Source organism: Oncorhynchus clarkii, chromosome 9 (genome assembly GCF_045791955.1).
Source record: "Oncorhynchus clarkii lewisi isolate Uvic-CL-2024 chromosome 9, UVic_Ocla_1.0, whole genome shotgun sequence".
Taxonomy (NCBI): domain Eukaryota; kingdom Metazoa; phylum Chordata; class Actinopteri; order Salmoniformes; family Salmonidae; genus Oncorhynchus; species Oncorhynchus clarkii.
Window position 1 is genome coordinate 77,244,605 of NC_092155.1, and position 20,368 is coordinate 77,264,972.

General features: G+C 44.4%; 1 protein-coding gene across 1 annotated transcript in view; it reads right to left on the reverse strand.

Moving 5' to 3' along the window:
- LOC139417626 (IQ motif and SEC7 domain-containing protein 1-like) overlaps nucleotides 1-20,368 on the reverse strand; it is a 92,619-nt gene that overhangs the window by 56,142 nt on the left and 16,109 nt on the right. The window lies entirely within an intron of this gene.

Below are 20,368 nucleotides of genomic sequence, written 5' to 3' on the forward strand. Positions count from 1 at the left end.
GACCTGGAATATCATTATAGTTCATGACCTGGGGTATTGTTATAGACCTGGGGTATCATTATAGACCTGGGGTATCATTATAGACCTGAGGTATCATTATAGTTCATGACCTGGGGTATTGTTATAGACCTGGTGTTACGCTCGTTGATGGAATGAGGAGACCAAGGTCCAGGAAGAGTAGCTGCTGCCTTGACAGGAACCAATGGGGTCCATAATAAACCCCAGGAAGAGTAGCTGCTGCCTTGGCAGGAACTCATGGGGATCCATAATAAACCCCAGGAAGAGTAGCTGCTGCCTTGGCAGGAACTAATGGGGATCCATAATAAACCCCAGGAAGAGTAGCTGCTGCCTTGGCAGAAACTAATGGGGAACCATAATAAACCCCAGGAAGAGTAGCTGCTGCCTTGGCAGGAACTAATGGGGATCCATAATAAACCCCAGGAAGAGTAGCTGCTGCCTTGACAGGAACCAATGGGGTCCATAATAATCCCCAGGAAGAGTAGCTGCTGCCTTGGCAGGAACTCATGGGGATCCATAATAAACCCCAGGAAGAGTAGCTGCTGCCTTGGCAGGAACCAATGGGGTCCATAATAAACCCCAGGAAGAGTAGCTGCTGCCTTGGCAGGAACTCATGGGGATCCATAATAAACCCCAGGAAGAGTAGCTGCTGCCTTGGCAGGAACTAATGGGGATCCATAATAAACCCCAGGAAGAGTAGCTGCTGCCTTGGCAGGAACTAATGGGGAACCATAATAAACCCCAGGAAGAGTAGCTGCTGCCTTTGCAGGAACTAATGGGGATCCATAATAAACACCAGGAAGAGTAGCTGCTGCCTTGACAGGAACCAATGGGGTCCATAATAATCCCCAGGAAGAGTAGCTGCTGCCTTGACAGGAACTCATGGGGATCTATAATAAACCCCAGGAAGAGTAGCTGCTGCCTTGGCAGGAACCAATGGGGATCCATAATAAACCCCAGGAAGAGTAGCTGCTGCCTTGGCAGGAACTAATGGGGATCCATAATAAACTCCAGGAAGAGTAGCTGCTGCCTTGGCAGGAACTACTGGGGAACCATAATAAACCCCAGGAAGAGTAGCTGCTGCCTTGGCAGGAACTAATGGGGATCCATAATAAACCCAAGGAAGAGTAGCTGCTGCCTTGGCAGGAACTAATGGGGATCCATAATAAACCCCAGGAAGAGGAGCTGCTGCCTTGGCAGGAACTAATGCAGATCCATAATAAACCCCAGGAAGAGTAGCTGCTGCCTTGGCAGGAACTAATGGGGATCCATAATAAACCCCAGGAAGAGTAGCTGCTGCCTTGGCAGGAACTAATGGGGATCCATAATAAACCCCAGGAAGAGTAGCTGCTGCCTTGACAGGAACTCATGGGGATCTATAATAAACCCCAGGACGAGTAGCTGCTGCCTTGGCAGGAACTAATGGGGATCCATAATAAACCCCAGGAAGAGTAGCTGCTGCCTTGACAGGAACTCATGGGGATCCATAATAAACCCCAGGAAGAGTAGCTGCTGCCTTGGCAGGAACTAATGGGGATCCATAATAAACCCCAGGAAGAGTAGCTGCTGCCTTGGCAGGAACTAATGGGGATCCATAATAAACCCCAAGAAGAGTAGCTGCTGCCTTGGTAGGAACTAATAATAATAAATATTCATACAAATAGAGTCATATTTATGCTTATTTATTTTATCAACCCCAGGAAGAGTAGCTGCTGCCTTGGTAGGAACTAATAATAATAAATATTCATACAAATAGAGTCACAGAGAGAGAAAATATGCAAAAATATCCTCCGTGTACAACGTAGAACACCAAATAATGCATGCAGAGCAGAATTAGGCCGATACCCACTAATTATCAAAATCCAGAAAAGAGCCGTTAAATTCTACAACAACCTAAAAGGAAGCGATTCACAAACCTTCCATAACAAAGCCATTACCTACAGAGAGATGAACCTGGAGAAGAGTCCCCTAAGCAAGCTGGTCCTGGGGCTCTGTTCACAAACACAAACACACCCTACAGAGCCCCAGGACAACAGCACAATTAGCCCCAACCAAATCATGAGAAAACAAAAAGATAATTACTTGACACATTGGAAAGAATTAACAAAAAAACAGAGCAAACTAGAATGCTATTTGGCCCTAAACAGAGAGTACACAGCGGCAGAATACCTGACCACTGTGACTGACCCAAAATTAATGAAAGCTTTGACTATGTACAGACTCAGTGAGCATAGCCTTGCTATTGAGAAAGGCCGCCGTAGGCAGACATGGCTCTCAAGAGAAGACAGGCTATGTGCTCACTGCCCACAAAATGAGGTGGAAACTGAGCTGCACTTCCTAACCTCCTGCCCAATGTATGACCATATTAGAGACACGTATTTCCCTCAAATTACACAGATCCACAAAGAATTCGAAAACAAATCCAAATTTGAAAAACTCCCATATCTACTGGGTGAAATTCCACAGTGTGCCATCACAGCAGCAAGATTTGTGACCTGTTGCCACGAGAAAAGGGCAACCAGTGAAGAACAAACACCATTGTAAATACAACCCATATTTATGCTTATTTATTTTATCTTGTGTCCTTTAACCATTTGTACATTGTTAAAACACTGTATATAATATGACATTTGTAATGTCTTTACTGTTTTGAAACCTCTGTATGTGTAATGTTTACTGTTAATTTTTGTTGTTTTTCACTTTATATATTCACTTTGTATGTTGTCTACCTCACTTGCTTTGGCAATGTTAACACATGTTTCCCATGCCAATAAAGCCCTTGAATTGAATTGAAATTGAATTGAGAGAGAGAGAGACAGAGAGAGAGAGAGAGGGGGGGGGTCTATAATTCAGGATATATAAGTGAAGTAGATGTTTTTTGTAAGAGAAAGTCATTAGAATAACAGCTGTCTCTTTCCATTCATCACAGTGTTGGAGTTTGGATGCTGGAAATATTTTGTGAGTGGACGAATGTGAGCTGGTAGCCTGGCCACAGAGAGGCTTTTATTCTCTATTTTGGTTAGGCCAGGGTGTGACTAGTGTGGGCATTCTATGTTCTGGCCATAGAGAGGCTTTTATTCTCTATTTTGGTTAGGCCAGGGTGTGACTAGGGTGGGCATTCTATGTTCTGGCCATAGAGAGGCTTTTATTCTCTATTTTGGTTAGGCCAGGGTGTGACTAGTGTGGGCATTCTATGTTCTGGCCATAGAGAGGCTTTTATTCTCTATTTTGGTTAGGCCAGGGTGTGACTAGGGTGGGCATTCTATGTTCTGGCCATAGAGAGGCTTTTATTCTCTATTTTGGTTAGGCCAGGGTGTGACTAGTGTGGGCATTCTATGTTCTGGCCATAGAGAGGCTTTTATTCTCTATTTTGGTTAGGCCAGGGTGTGACTAGTGTGGGCATTCTATGTTCTGGCCATAGAGAGGCTTTTATTCTCTATTTTGGTTAGGCCAGGGTGTGACTAGGGTGGGCATTCTATGTTCTGGCCATAGAGAGGCTTTTATTCTCTATTTTGGTTAGGCCAGGGTGTGACTAGTGTGGGCATTCTATGTTCTGGCCATAGAGAGGCTTTTATTCTCTATTTTGGTTAGGCCAGGGTGTGACTAGTGTGGGCATTCTATGTTCTGGCCATAGAGAGGCTTTTATTCTCTATTTTGGTTAGGCCAGGGTGTGACTAGTGTGGGCATTCTATGTTCATTTTCTATGTTTTGTATTTCTTTGTTGTTTTGGCCGGGTGTGGTTCTCAATCAGAGGCAGTTGTCAATCGTTTTCTCTGATTGAGAACCATACTAAGGTACAGTGGGGCAAAAAAGTATTTAGTCAGCCACCAATTGTGGAAGTTTTCCCACTTAAAAAGATGAGAGGCCTGTAATTTTCATCATAGGTACACTTCAACTATGACAGACAAAATGAGAAAAAAAATCCAGAAAATCACATTGTAGGATTTTTAATTAATTTATTTGCAAATTATGGTGGAAAATAAGTATTTGGTCAATAACAAAAGTTTATCTCAATACATTGTTATATACCCTTTGTTGGCAATGACAGAGGTCAAACGTTTTCTGTAAGTCTTCACAAGTATTCCCTGTTGTCAACTCCTTTATTCTCCTTCCTCTAAAGGTACAGTATTCCCTGTTGTCAACTCCTTTATTCTACCTCCTCTAATGGTACGGTATTCCCTGTTGTCAACTCCTTTATTCTCTCTCTGACAGTACAGTATTCCTTGTTGTCAACTCCTTTATTCTCTCTCCTTCTTTCTGAAGCCCTGCACCTAACAGCTTTACCGAGGAGAGGTCATGAAGAGCTTCAACGGGGAGGGGAGAGAGAGCATACCATCGTTCACAGCAGGTGAGGAGGGGAGAGGAGAGGAGGGATGTGGAGAGGCCATGAAGAGCTTCAAGAGGGAGCCATACCCTGGTACACAGCAGGCGAGGAGGGGAGAGGAGAGGAGGGATGAGGAGAGGCCATGAAGAGCTTCAACAGGGAGCCATACCCTGGTACACAGCAGGAGAGGAGGGGAGAGGAGAGGCCATAAAGAGCATACCCTGGTACACAGCAGGCGAGGAGGGGAGAGGAGAAGAGAGATGAGGAGAGGCCATGAAGAGCTTCAACAGGGAGCCATACCCTGGTACACAGCAGGAGAGGAGGGGAGAGGAGAGGCCATAAAGAGCATACCCTGGTACACAGCAGGCGAGGAGGGGAGAGGAGAAGAGAGATGAGGAGAGGCCATGAAGAGCATACCCTGGTACATAGCAGGCGAGGAGGGGAGAGGAGAAGAGAGATGAGGAGAGGCCATGAAGAGCATACCCTGGTACATAGCAGGCGAGGAGGGGAGAGGAGAAGAGAGATGAGGAGAGGCCATGAAGAGCATACCCTGGTACATAGCAGGCGAGGAGGGGAGAGGAGAAGAGAGATGAGGAGAGGCCATGAAGAGCATACCCTGGTACATAGCAGGCGAGGAGGGGAGAGGAGAAGAGAGATGAGGAGAGGCCATGAAGAGCATACCCTGGTACATAGCAGGCGAGGAGGGGAGAGGAGAAGAGAGATGAGGAGAGGCCATGAAGAGCATACCCTGGTACATAGCAGGCGAGGAGGGGAGAGGAGAAGAGAGATGAGGAGAGGCCATGAAGAGCATACCATCGTTCACAGCAGGCGAGGAGGGGAGAGGAGAGGCATTGAAGGGCATAAGCTGGTTTACAGCAGAAGAGGAGATAACAGAAACAACTGCCGGCGAGAGGTTGTGGTCAGAAGTCAGTCAGTCAGAGAATAGGATTGCGCTGTTTTAGCCTAATGTACTGAAGAGCATCTCCAAATGTCTGCTAATGTTTTCACATTACAGAGGAGAAGAGAAGAGGAGAGGAGAGGAGAGGAGAGGAGAACGACAGGAGAGGAGAGGAGAGGAGAGGAGAGGAGAGGAGAGGAGAGGAGAGGAGAGGAGAGGAGAGGAGAGGAGAGGAGAGGAGAGGAGAGGGGAGTGGAGTGGAGGGTAGGGGAGGGGAGGGGGAGAGGAGAGGAGAGGAGAGGAGAGGAGAGGAGAGGAGAGGAGAGGAGAGGAGAGGAGGACTGTGCTCTGTTAGCCTAATGCACTGTTTTCACGTTACAAAAGAAAGGCCATGAAGGTCAAAGGCAAAACATGAATCACTCAAGAACAGCAGTAGTCCACCATGCTGTCTCTGACCTATCAGCATGCGCCATGGACACCAGCCTGACCAATCAGCACACATCATGGACAAATAGTAATGGCTAGGGGGAATAATCAGGCGTCTTGAAAAAAAAGCTTAATCAGTGCTAGTAAGAGTAAAGTAGGGATAGAAAACAGCCTTCAGTCAGAGGAGCTGTCTGTCTGTCCGCACGTCCGCACGTCCGTCTGTCTGTCTAGTTTGCCTGTCAACTGCCTTCAGTCAGAGGAGCTGTATGTCCGCCCGCCCGTCCGTCCGTCTGTCTGTCTGTCAGTCTGCCTGTCTGTCTGCCTGCCTGTCTGTCTGTCTGTCTGTCTGTCTGTCTGTCTGTCTGTCTGTCTGTCTGTCTGCCTGCCTGCCTGCCTGCCTGTCTAGTTGACATGTGCACAGCCTTCAGTCAGAGGAGCTGTCTGTCTATATATCTGTGTGTCTACAAGGACACAAGGTCAGTGTGTGATCTGCTGTAGTTACTTAATAATTCAGAGTGATTAATTGAGTAGACGTGTGGTCTGGTTGGTTAATTAAAAGTGCAGCTCATCAGGCTTACTGGGCAGCAGGCTTCCTCTGTCTCTCTGTCAACACCGTCTGGAAACAGCTGCATGGTTTAACCCATCGCAGGCTGGTAAACGCAGAAGGTCGTGGCTGTTAGCTACATACACCATTACAAGGACAGTATATAACTTAGTCTACAATTTAATATAACCTCCTCTGCTACTCTGTCAACACCGTCTGGACAACAGCTGCATGGTTCAACCCATTGTTTCCTAACCCAGTCCTCATATCCACACAGACTTATTGGGCAGCAGGCCTCCTCCTCTGGCAACACCAGTTGGTTTGGTCTGGAAACAGCTGGTTTGATCCAGACTGACAGTGATCCATACAATTTAATCAGAGCTCCTAGTGGTATCTGTATATGATTGGACGGCAGGCCTTCTATGTCGACCAGGTGGTCGGGAAACCAAAATGAGTTTAGTTCTGAACAGAACCTTTATTGTTTCCGTTCCGTTCCACTTTTCTGACCAATAAAGTTCTGAACCGATTTGAACCCCCCCCCAAAAAAAGTAACAGTCTATTTATGTTCCTTTTTTAAAAACTCTGAAATGCACTGGGCTACTTGTTATTACATGCATTATCTGAATTAGGCACACAGATTTATACCCACAGTGCCTTAAAAGAAGGTATTCAGATCCCTTGACTTTTTCCACATTCACGTTACGTTACAGACTTATTCTAAAATTGATGTAAAAAAAAAAAAAATCCCCAGCAATCTAAACACAATTTCCCATAATGACATCACAATACCCCATAATGACATCACAATACCCCATAATGACATCACAATACCCCACAATGACATCACAATACCCCATAATGACATCACAATACCCCACAATGACATCACAATACCCCATAATGACATCACAAAACCCCACAATGACATCACAATACCCCATAATGACATCACAATACCCCATAATGACATCACAATACCCCATAATGACATCACAATACCCCATAATGACATCACAATACCCCATAATGACATCACAATACCCCACAATGACATCACAATACCCCACAATGACATCACAATACCCCACAATGACATCACAATACCCCACAATGACATCACAATACCCCATAATGACATCACAATACCCCAAAATGACATCACAATACCCCATAATGACATCACAATACCCCATAATGACATCACAATACCCCATAATGACATCACAATACCCCACAATGACAAAGCAAAAACGGGTTTTTAAAAATGTTTGAGAATGTATTCAAATCTTTTTTACCATAGTATTACCTACTGTATAGATGAAATAATCCACTATAGGCCATTATTGTATTGTTTATCATTTCACATGCTAGTGCTAATCATGGATTATATCAGAGTCATATACAGTGTACAGCAGAGGCATCATCAAATATGTGCCCCCTCAAATTTGTCCTGTTTGAAAAATGTAAATATACTACCGTTCAAAACTTTGGGGTCACTTAGAAGTGTCTTTTAAAATTGTTTTTTGAAAGAAAAGCAAAAAAAAATTGTCCATTAAACCCCCCTTGGGTTGTGCCGTGGCGGAGATCTTTGTGGGCTATACTCGGCCTTGTCTCAGGATGGTAAGTTGGTGGTTGAAGATATCCCTCTAGTGGTGTGGGGGCTGTGCTTTGGCAAAGTGGGTGGGGTTATATCCTTCCTGTTTGGCCCTGTCCGGGGGTGTCCTCGGATGGGGCCACATTGTCTCCTGACCCCTCCTGTCTCAGCCGGCAGTATTTATGCTGCAGTAGTTTATGTGTCGGGGGGCTATGGTCAGTTTGTTATATCTGGAGTACTTCTCCTGTCCTATTCGGTGTCCTGTGTGAATTTAAGTGTGCTCTCTCTAATTCTCTCTTTCTCTCTTTCTTTCTCTCTCTCAGAGGACCTGAGCCCTAGGACCATGCCTCAGGACTACCTGACATGATGACTCCTTGCTGTCCCCAGGCCACCTGGCCGTGCTGCTGCTCCAGTTTCAACTGTTCTGCCTTATTATTATTGGACCATGCTGGTCATTTATGAACATTTTAACATCTTGGCCATGTTCTGTTATAATCTCCACCCCACATAGCCTGGTTCCTCTCTAGGTTTCTTCCTAGGTTTTGGCCTTTCTAGGGAGTTTTTCCTAGCCACCGTGCTTCTACACCTGCATTGCTTGCTGTTTGGGGTTTTAGGCTGGGTTTCTGTACAGCACTTTGAGATATCAGCTGACGTAAGAAGGGCTATATAAATACATTTGATTTGATTTGATTTGATTTAATATAACATCAAATTGATCAGAAATACAGTGAATACATTGTCAACGTTGTAAATTACTATTGTAGCTGGAAACGGCAGATTTTTTAGGGAATATCTACATAGGCGTACAGAGGCCCATTTTCAGCAACCATCACTCCTGTGTTCCAATGGCACGTTGTGTTAGCTAATCTATTAGAAAACCCTTTTTCAATTATGTTAGCACAGCTGAAAACTGTTGTTCTGATTAAAGAAGCAATACAACTGACCTTCTTTAAACTAGTTGAGTATCTGGAGCATCAGCATTTGTGGGTTCTATTACAGGCTCAAATATGCCAGAAACAAAGACCTTTCTTCTTAAACTCATCAGTCTATTCTTGTTCTGCCAAATGAAGGCTATTCCATGCAAGAAATTGCATGGTCTCGTACAACGCTGTGTGCTACTCCCTTCACAGAACAGCACAGACTGGCTCTAACCAGAATAGAAAAAGGAGTGGGAGGCCCCGGTGCACAACTGAGCAAGAGGACAAGTACATTAGAGTGTTTAGTTTGAGAAACAGACGCCTTACAAGTCCTCAACTGGCAGCTTCATTAAAAAGTACCTGCAAAACACCAGTCTCAACGTCAACAAAGAGGCAACTCCGGGATGCTGGCCTTCTAGGCAGAGATGCAAAGAAAAAGCCATATCTCAGACTGGCCAATAAAAAAAAAGATTAAGATGGGCAAAAGAACACAGACACTGGACAGAGGAAGATTGGAAAAAAGTGTTATAGACAGACGAATCTAAGTGTGAGGTGTTCGGATCACAAAGAGGAACATTCATGAGACGGAGAAAAAATGAAAAGATGCTGGAGGAGTGATGACGCCATCTGTCAAGCATGGTGGAGGCAATGTGATGGTCTGGGGGTGCTTTGGTGGTGGGAATATGGGAGATTTGTAAAAAGGGATCTTGAAGAAGGAAGGCTATCACTCCATTTTGCAACATCATGCCATACCCTGTGGACAGCGTTTAATTGGAGCCAACAATACAATGACCCAACGCACAGCTCCAAAATATGCAATAACTATTTAGGGAAGAAGCAGTCAGCTGGTATTCTGTCTATAATGGAGTAACCAGCACAGTCACCGGATCTCAACCCTATTGAGCTGTTGTGGGAGCAGCTTGACCGTATGGTACGTAAGAAGTGCCCATCAAGCCAATCCAACTTGTGGGAGATGCTTCAGGAAGCATGGGGTGAAATCTCTTCAGATTACCTCAACAAATTGACAACTAGAATGCCAAAGGTCTGCAAGGCTGTAATTGCTGAAAATGTATGATTATTTGAGGAAAGAAAAGTTTGAAGGACACAATTATTTATTTCAATTAAAAATCATTATTTATAACCTTGTCAACATCTTGACTATATTTCCTATTCATTTTGCAACTCATTTCTAATTTCAAGAAAAACAAGGACACTTCCAAGTGACCTCAAACATTTTGAACAGTAGCAGATGTCACAAAGTGCTTATGCAGAAACCCAGCCTATACCCTACCATTCAAAAGTTTGAGGTCACTTAGAAGTGTCCTTGTTTTTCTTGAAATGAGAAATGAGTTGCAAAATATATATATAATTACTATTTTTTTGTTAAATTTTTTGGTTGTTGTTTCTCTGTAAGACTGCCAGCTACCTAGCAATTTCATGAAGATGGTTTTATCTTGTCAAGACGGGTTCCCAATCTCCTCATAATTATCTATGATGAAGATGGTTTTATCTTGTCAAGACGGGTTCCCAATCTCCTCATAATTATCTACCATGAAGACAGTTTTATCTTGTCAAGACGGGTTCCCAATCTCCTCATAATTATCTACCATGAAGCCATTTCAGGCTATCGATCAAGTTAGAGTTGCTATCTTAGCTAGCAGGCCGTTAGAAAAGCAAGAAATGACTAAATGTACGGAACAAGACTCAAGACAACAAGACTAAATGTACGGAACAAGACTCAAGACAACAAGACTCACATTCCTTTCAATCTTGTACCCATGTTTTTTTTTGTCAGAAAAGCAGAGAAGCATATGTCATTTCTTTATTAAAAAAGAACCATCAGGTATGTTTAGATATGCAGAAAAATAAACATATATATTTTTAAATATAATTAAGCATAATGATTAAGGCTTTAGATTGCAGAAAAAAAAGCTGTTTCGGGTGTTTGAAAAAGGCAACATTTTTGCACTTACAGATGAGCATAGCACCCACTCCGGACAGTGGCAATTGCGACCTGGCCAAGATAAAGCTGACCAGCAGAGTCCAATAATAATCACAGTGGTTGTAGAGGGGGCAACAGGTCAGTACCTCAGGAGTAAATTGGCTTTTTCATAGCAGAGCATTCAGAGGTCGAGACAGCAGGTGTGGTAGAGCGAGAGAGTCGAAAACAGCAGGTCCTGGACAAGGTAGCACGTCCGGTGAACAGGTCAGGGTTAAGACTGTTAAATGAAAATCTCCCACACACTATATCAGGGAATCTAATGTAATAAACTCAAGTTTAGTCCAAAATATACATGAAATAAATACATAGTGTACTTCCAATACAATACAACCACAAGTTTGTAGTGATATATCACGTCGGGAGTCACCATATACTGTAGTGTAGTAATATTTGATATGTGTGATATTATATACACAAATCACGAGACTCGTAATGAGACTACGCAAATAGCCAATGAAATTACTATCTGACATAAGATCAATAACAAGAACAACAGAGCTGAGTTACAATAATAGGCAATGGAGAAATGTCTGAGAATCTAAATACAAGTGTATTTAACAACGTTGTAAAATGTATGGATTCGCATAAAGCTTATTCCTCTGAGACAGAGAGGTGGTTCCTGTTTCATTCATGTCAAAACATAATAACGCCCGAGACCCTCCTCTTCTACAGTAGGTTCCCTGGATATCTCTATCACTCACCCACACACACCTAACACACACACACACATAACCAGACCATCAAATCGTCCTCTTCTACAGTAGGTTCCCTGGATATCTCACTCACTCACTCACTCACTCACTCACTCTATAACTCACTCACTCACTCACTCTATAACTCACTCTATAACTCACTCACTCACTCACTCACACACACACACACACACACACACACACACACACACACACACACACACACACACACACACACACACACACACCCACACTGACATAACCACACCATCAAATCCTCCTCTAAGTATGCTAGCCAATCAAAGTGCATATATGAACAACACCTAATACATCACAGAGATGACATAGCACATAATGGCACGCTCTACGCAGTAATGATTGCATATCCTTACCACTCTACACTCTAATGGTAACAAATCATAATAACTCTACACTCTAATGGTAACAAATCATAATCACTCTACACTCTAATGGTAACAAATCATAATCACTCTACACTCTAATGGTAACAAATCATAATCACTCTACACTCTAATGGTAACAAATCATAATCACTCTACACTCTAATGGTAACAAATCATAGAGAGAGAGAGAGAGATAGAGATAGAGAGAGAGAGAGAGAGATAGAGAGAGAGAGAGAGAGAGAGAGAGAGAGAGAGAGAGAGAGAGAGAGAGAAATCATAATCACTCTTCACTCTAATGGTAACAAATCATAATCACTCTACACTCTAATGGTAACAAATCATAATCACTCTAATGGTAACAAATCATAATCACTCTAATGGTAACAAATCATAATCACTCTACACTCTAATGGTAACAAATCATAATCACTCTAATGGTAACAAATCATAATCACTCTACACTCTAATGGTAACAAATCATAATCACTCTAATGGTAACAAATCATAATCACTCTACACTCTAATGGTAACAAATCATAATCACTCTAATGGTAACAAATCATAATCACTCTACACTCTAATGGTAACAAATCATAATCACTCTACACTCTAAACACATCCTACACTATTAAAAAAGGAGACTCCAAACCCCATCGTTATGTAGTGAACCTGAGCTGAGATCTGCTGTTTGGGGGGGATCTGCATTTCCAAACAGAATGGAAGTACTCTGAAACAATCAAAGTGTCTTTCATTTGAATAGCAGGTGTTTAATAGAAGTGAAAACCATTGTTTGGTGTTTCATTTAAAAGGCAGCATCAAAACACACAAAAAAATAATGTTTTGGCAGACTTTGTCTCTCATAACATCCCAGGGTTTTTGAAAAGTCAATAGAGTAAATACTGATTTATGATGATTTTTATTGCCAGACAGAAACGCAGAGAGAGGGAGGGGGGAGGGTGAGAGACAGAAACACATAGAGAGAGGGGGGAGGGGGGGGGGGTTGAGAGGCAGAGAGAGAGAAGGGGGGGGTTGAGAGACAGAAACACAGAGAGAGAGAGATGACAGAGGAGGGGGTTGAGAGACAGAGAAAGAGAGAGAGAGAGAGAGAGAGAGAGAGAGAGAGAGAGAGAGAGAGAGAGAGAGGGAAAGTGAGAGAGAGAGAGGGAAAGTGAGAGAGAGAGAGAGAGAGAGAAATAGATGACAGAGGAGGCGGTTGAGGGACAGCTCTGGGACCTAGCACCAGATTGAAGCCTTAGGGCTGTGGGATGGCAGGGGATTATGCTAAAACATGGGTAGCTGTATCATCTACCTCTCCTCCTCTTCTCCTACTCCCTACCCATACAGTCATAGGTTGGCAGGGGTTATGTCTACCTCTCTACCTATACAGTCATAGGTTGGCATGGGTTATGTCTACCTCTCTACCCATACAGTCATAGGTTGGCAGGGGTTATGTCTACCTCTCTACCCATACAGTCATAGGTTGGCAGGGGTTATGTCTACCTCTCTATCCATACAGTCATAGGTTGGCAGGGGTTATGTCTACCTCTCTACCCATACAGCCATAGGTTGGCAGGGGCTATGTCTACCTCTCTACCCATACAGTCATAGGTTGGCAGGGGTTATGTCTACCTCTCTACCTATACAGTCATAGGTTGGCAGGGGTTATGTCTACCTCTCTACCCATACAGTCATAGGTTGGCAGGGGTTATGTCTACCTCTCTACCCATACAGTCATAGGTTGGCAGGGGCTATGTCTACCTCTCTACCCAGACAGTCATAGGTTGGCATGGGCTATGTCTACCTCTCTACCCAGACAGTCAGTCATAGGTTGGCAGGGGCTATCTCTACCTCTCTACCAAAACCGTCATAGGTTGGCAGGGGCTATGTCTACCTCCCTACCCATACATCCATAGGTTGGCAGGGGCTATGTCTACTTCAGGGTCAAATTCAGGGTCTAACTGAGGCTATCTCTGTCTACATCAGGGACAATGTCTACCTCAGGGGCTATCTCTATGTCTATCTCAGAGGCTATCTCTATGTCTATCTCAGGGGCTATCTCTATGTCTATCTCAGAGGCTATCTCTATGTCTATCTCAGAGGCTATCTCTAAGTCTATCTCAGAGGCTATCTCTATGTCTACATCAGGGGCTATCTCTATCTCTACCTGAGGGGCTATCTCTATGTCTACCTCAGGGGCTATCGCTATCTCTACCTCAGGGGCTAGCTCTATGTCTACCTCAGGGGCTATCTCTATCTCTACCTCAGGGGCTATCTCTATCTCTACCTGAGGGGTTATCTCTATGTCTACCTCAGTGGCTATCGCTATCTCTACCTCAGGGGCTAGCTCTATGTCTACCTCAGGGGCTATCTCTATCTCTACCTCAGGGGCTATCTCTATCTCTACCTCAGGGGCTATCTATATGTCTACATCAGGGGCTATCGCTATCTCTATCTCTACCTCAGGGGCTATCTATATGTCTACCTCAGGGGCTATCTATATGTCTACATCAGGGGCTAGCTCTATGTCTACCTCAGGGGCTGTCTTCCTCAGGGGCTAGCTCTATGTCTACCTCAGGGGCTGTCTTCCTCAGGGGCTATCTCTATGTCTACCTCAGGGGCTATCTCTATGTCTACCTCAGGGGCTATCTCTATGTCTTCCTCAGGGGCTATCTCTATGTCTACCTCAGGGGTTATCTCTATGTCTTCCTCAGGGGCTATCTCTATGTCTACCTCAGGGGTTATCTCTATGTCTTCCTCAGGGGCTAGCTCTATGTCTACCTCAGGGGCTAGCTCTATGTCTACCTCAGGGGCTATCTATATGTCTACATCAGGGGCTATCTCTATGTCTACCTCAGGGGCTAGCTCTATCTCTACCTCAGGGGCTAGCTCTATGTCTACCTCAGGGGCTATCTATATGTCTACATCAGGGGCTATCTCTATGTCTACCTCAGGGGCTAGCTCTATCTCTACCTCAGGGGCTAGCTCTATCTCTACCTCAGGGGCTAGCTCTATGTCTACCTCAGGGGCTATCTCTATGTCTACCTCAGGGGCTATCTCTATGTCTACCTCAGGGGCTAGCTCTATGTCTACATCAGGGGCTATCTCTATGTCTACCTCAGGGGCTATCTCTATGTCTACCTCAGGGGCTAGCTCTATGTCTACCTCAGGGGCTAGCTCTATGTCTACCTCAGGGGCTAGCTCTATGTCTACATCAGGGGCTGTCTCTATGTCTACCTCAGGGGCTATCTCTATGTCTTCCTCAGGGGCTATCTCTATGTCTACCTCAGGGGCTATCTCTATGTGTACCTCAGGGGCTAGCTCTATGTCTACCTCAGGGGCTAGCTCTATGTCTACCTCAGGGGCTATCTCTATGTCTACCTCAGGGGCTATCTATATGTCTACATCAGGGGCTATCTCTATGTCTACCTCAGGGGCTAGCTCTATCTCTACCTCAGGGGCTAGCTCTATCTCTACCTCAGGGGCTAGCTCTATGTCTACCTCAGGGGCTATCTCTATGTCTACCTCAGGGGCTATCTCTATGTCTACCTCAGGGGCTAGCTCTATGTCTACATCAGGGGCTATCTCTATGTCTACCTCAGGGGCTATCTCTATGTCTACCTCAGGGGCTAGCTCTATGTCTACCTCAGGGGCTAGCTCTATGTCTACCTCAGGGGCTAGCTCTATGTCTACATCAGGGGCTGTCTCTATGTCTACCTCAGGGGCTATCTCTATGTCTTCCTCAGGGGCTATCTCTATGTCTACCTCAGGGGCTATCTCTATGTCTACCTCAGGGGCTATCTCTATGTCTTCCTCAGGGGCTATCTCTATGTCTACCTCAGGGGCTATCTCTATGTCTACCTCAGGGGCTAGCTCTATGTCTACCTCAGGGGCTATCTCTATGTCTACCTCAGGGGCTATCTCTATGTCTACCTCAGGGGCTATCTCTATGTCTACCTCAGGGGCTATCTCTATGTCTACCTCAGGGGCTAGCTCTATGTCTACCTCAGGGGCTAGCTCTATGTCTACCTCAGGGGCTATCTCTATGTCTACCTCAGGGGCTGTCTACCTCAGGGGCTATCTCTATGTCTACCTCAGGGGCTATCTGTCACGCCCTGGTCTTAGTGTTCTCTTTATTATGTTGGTTAGGCCAGGGTGTGACATGGGTGATTTATGTGGTTTGTTTTGTCTAAGGGTTTTGTAGTTTATGGGATTGTGTTTAGTATAGTATTCTAGGTAAGTCTATGGTTGCCTAGAGTGGTTCTCAATCAGAGGCAGGTGTTTATCGTTGTCTCTGATTGGGAACCATATTTAGGCAGCCATATTCTTTGAGTGTTTCGTGGGAGATTGTTCCTGTCTCTGTGTTTGTTGCACCAGATAGGGCTGTTTCGGTTTTTCACGGTTCTTGGTTTTTGTATATTGTTTGTATTTTTCATCTTTCATTAAAGATGTATAAAGATAACCATTTTGGTCCTCCTCTCTTTCACCAGAAGAAAACCGTAACACTATCTCTATGTCTACCTCAAGGGCTATCTCTATGTCTACCTCAGGGGCTGTTGCATTGGCCTGATGCGTGGTAACATTCTGATCTAGGGGAAGTCCTTCAGAAACAGAAGTGAATGTGTTGGGACTAGTAGTTGTGTTACACATATTTGTGAATGCCAACAACAAAAAAATGTGGGTCCCAGAAGCCACTCAAAGACTGACATGACCAAAACATGTTACCCACAGTCGCTGGCAATCTGTCATTTTGCTAATGGAGACGGTGGAAAACGTTGAACTGAATGAGCCTGTGCCTTTTGCAAAATGATGAGGTGTGGATATGCTCAGTACTATGTTGCCATATGTCATCGGGTAGCTTGCCACCCATGTCTTGCTCCCTTGCAGATGTTGTATTCGCCTAGGAAGGAAGATTAATGTTCTGTATTATGTCGTATAATCTGGAGATTGGTCCCTTCAGAAACGGGTTAAGATCTAAGCCGCCTCTCGACTGGACACTTAGATGGCTCGAGTGGAAAGGAAAGGAAATGTGTTTTTTAGCAAAGCTGAGAGTTTGCAGGTACTTAAAAAAAGTGGGTAACGAAAATATTATGGTCAAACCCTCAGAGTATCGAATGAGACGAAAATGTTATCAACAAAAAGGTCACAAAAAAAACACCCGACCGTTCCTGTGTCACAACTGGAATACTGTGTCAACCTGCGATGCTGGGAAGAGATGATTAGATGTTCATGGAGAGAAGTCACTTCCTTGTTTAAGGCTAAAATGATTTTGGAATTGGGACCAAATTTTTATGGAGTTCTTGACAGTGGGATTCAAAACATGGGTAACAAGGTTCATGGGCAGTGGGGAGCACGGTCACAAGGTTCATGGGCAGCGGGGAGCACAGGAATGAGACAGGAGAAGTTGGAAGGCTTGACTGTAAATCCATGATGGCCCAAGTTGGACCATCCTTGTTTTCAAATGTAGAAACTCAATAAAAACATTTAGATATATTTTCTGACCAGTAGCAGGTTAAACAACTGGAAAGACCCAACCTGCCTGCGGGCTTAGGTCTCTCTAGATATACAGTACCAGTCAAAGGTTTGGACACACCTACTCATTCAAGGGTTTCTCTTTACTTTTTACTATTTCCTACATTGTCGAAAAATAGTGAAGACATCACAACTATGAAATAACACATATGTATTCAAGTAGTAACCAAAAATGTGTTAAACAAATCAAAATATATTTAAAATCAAATCAAACTTTATTTGCCACATGCGTCAAATACAACCTTACCGTAAAATGCTTACTTTTAACCAACAATGCAATTCAAGAAAGAGTTAAGAAAGTATTTACCAAAAAAACTAAAGTAAAACATAATAAAAAGTAACACAGTAAAATAACAATAACGAGGCTATATACTATGGGTAGTCAATGTGGAGGCTATATACAGGGAGTACTGGTACCGAGTCAATGAGGAGGTTATATACAGGGTGTTACGGTACAGAGTCAATGTGGAGGCTATATACAGGGGGTAGCGGTACCGAGTCAATGTGGAGGCTATATACAGGGGGTACCGGTACAGAGTCAATGTGGAGGCTATATACAGGGAGTACTGGTACCGAGTCAATGAGGAGGTTATATACAGGGTGTTACGGTACAGAGTCAATGTGGAGGCTATATACAGGGGGTAGCGGTACCGATTCAATGTGGAGGCTATATACTATGGGTAGCGGTACCGAGTCAGAGTACAGGGGCCCTGGTTAGTTTATTATTATTATTTTTTATTTAAACTTTATTTAACCAGGTAGGCCAGTTGAGAACAAGTTTTAATTTACAACTGCGACCTGGCCAAGATAAAGCATAGCAGACAACACAGAGTTACACATAGAGTAAACAATTAACAAGTCAATAACACAGTAGAAAAAAAGAGAGTCTATATACATTGTGTGCAAAAGGCATGAGGAGGTAGGCGAATAATTACAATTTTGCAGATTAACACTGGAGTGATAAATGATCAGATGGTCATGTACAGGTAGAGATATTGGTGTACAAAAGAGCAGAAAAGTAAATAAATATAAACAGTATGGGGATGAGGTAGGTCAAATTGGGTTGAGTTATTCTGTACATGTAGGTAGGGGTAAAATTGCTATGCGTAGATAATAAACAGCGAGTAGCAGCAGTGTAAAAACAAATGGAGGGGGGGGGGTGTCAATGTAAATAGTCCAGGTGGCCATTTTGATTAATTGTTCAGCAGTCTTATGGCTTGGGGGTAGAAGCTGTTAAGGAGCATTTTGGTCCCAGACTTAGTGTTCCGGTACAGCGTGCCGTGCAGTAGCAGAGAGAACAGTCTATGACTTGGGTGACTGGAGTCTTTGACAATTGTTTGTGCTTTCCTCTGACACCGCCTGGTGTAGAGGTCCTGGATGGCAGGAAGCTTGGCCCCAGTGATGTACTGGGCCGTATACACTGCCCTCTGTAGCGCCTTACGGTCAGATGCCGAGCAGTTGCCATACCAGGCGGTGATGCAACTGGTCAGGATGCTCTCGATGGTGCAGTTATAGAACTTTTTGAGGATCTGAGGACACATGACAAATCTTTTCATTCTCCTGGGGGGAAAAGGTGTTGTCATGCCCTCTTCATGACAGTCTTGGTGTGTTTGGACCATGACAGTTCGTTGGTGGTGTGAACACCAAGGAATTTGAAACTCTCGACTCCGCTAAACGACAGGCACTGCCACATCCGACGAGAGTCAAGTAGGATTCAATCTTAATCCTGTATTGATGTTTTGCCTGTTTGGTGGTTCGTCTGAGGGCATAGCGGGATTTCTTATACTCGTCCGGATTACTGTTCTGCTCCTTGGAAACGGCAGATCTAGCCTTTAGCTCGATGAAGGTGTTGCCTGAAATCCTTGGCTTCTGGTTGGGATATGTACGTACGGTCACTGTGGGGACGAAGTCGTCGACACACTTATTGAGGAAACCGATGACTGAGGTGGTATACTCCTCAATGCCATTGGATGAATCACGGAACTTATTCCAGTCTGTGCTAGAAAAACAGTCCTGTAGCGTGGTTTTCTCCTTTCTCTCTGCTCAGACAGCCATGGCTCTGTCTCTGAGTCGTGTTGCGGCAGATAAAGACAGAGCTAACACCAGTTTGCTGTCAGTCTGCTCAATGGTTCCAACTGGCCACACCAGCTTATGTGTAGCTGAATGTAGCTTTAAGCAGGTTACTTACTCATTATTCTCTTCTTTGTTCCATCTTCTCCTTCCCTCTCTCCTGCTCCCCCCCCCCCCCCCCCCCTCTCCATCTCTCTAGTCAGACATCCTTGGGTTGGTTTGTATCGGAGTCGAATCAGTTGGGTTGGCTGTCACTCTGCTCTGCAGTTCCAACTGGTTACATGAGCTAAAAACGGGCAGGGCGGGCGGCGTGAGAAATGTCACAGTGATCAGTCTAACTAACCTTAGGGCTCTGTGTGTGAGGACCAACTCTTGAACTGTATTGCTGCTTAAGGGCTTGTAAGAAAGCATTTTACGGTAAGGTCTACCTGATGGTTTTGCCGCATGTGACAGGTTTGAACTGCTGCATGCCAAGTAATCATTCCACACTCTACTAGTACCGGCTCGAGAACCTGCCAAGTTCTGATTCCACGTTCTACTGCTGCCTGATCTAGACCCTGCCAAGTTCTGATTCCACGTTCTACTGCTGCCTGCCTGCTCTAGAACCTACCAAGTTATGATTCCACATTTTACTGCTGCCTGCTCGAGAACCTGCCAAGTTCTAATTCCACATTTTACTGCTGCCTGCTCGAGAACCTGCCAAGTTCTAATTCCACATTTTACTGCTGCCTGCTCTAGAACATGCCAAGTTCTGATTCCATGTTCTGCAACATATGATTCACTAACACAACCATACAGGTGACAGGGCCCTATAAGGCCCTGTGAACTAAACAGACCTACGTTCAAATACTAACCAGCTAGCGCATTTGGTTCCTTGGAAGTTTTGGTAAAGTATGTTTTTCGTTTCACATTGGTTGCGGGAACAAAACCATACATTTCCAGACATGAGG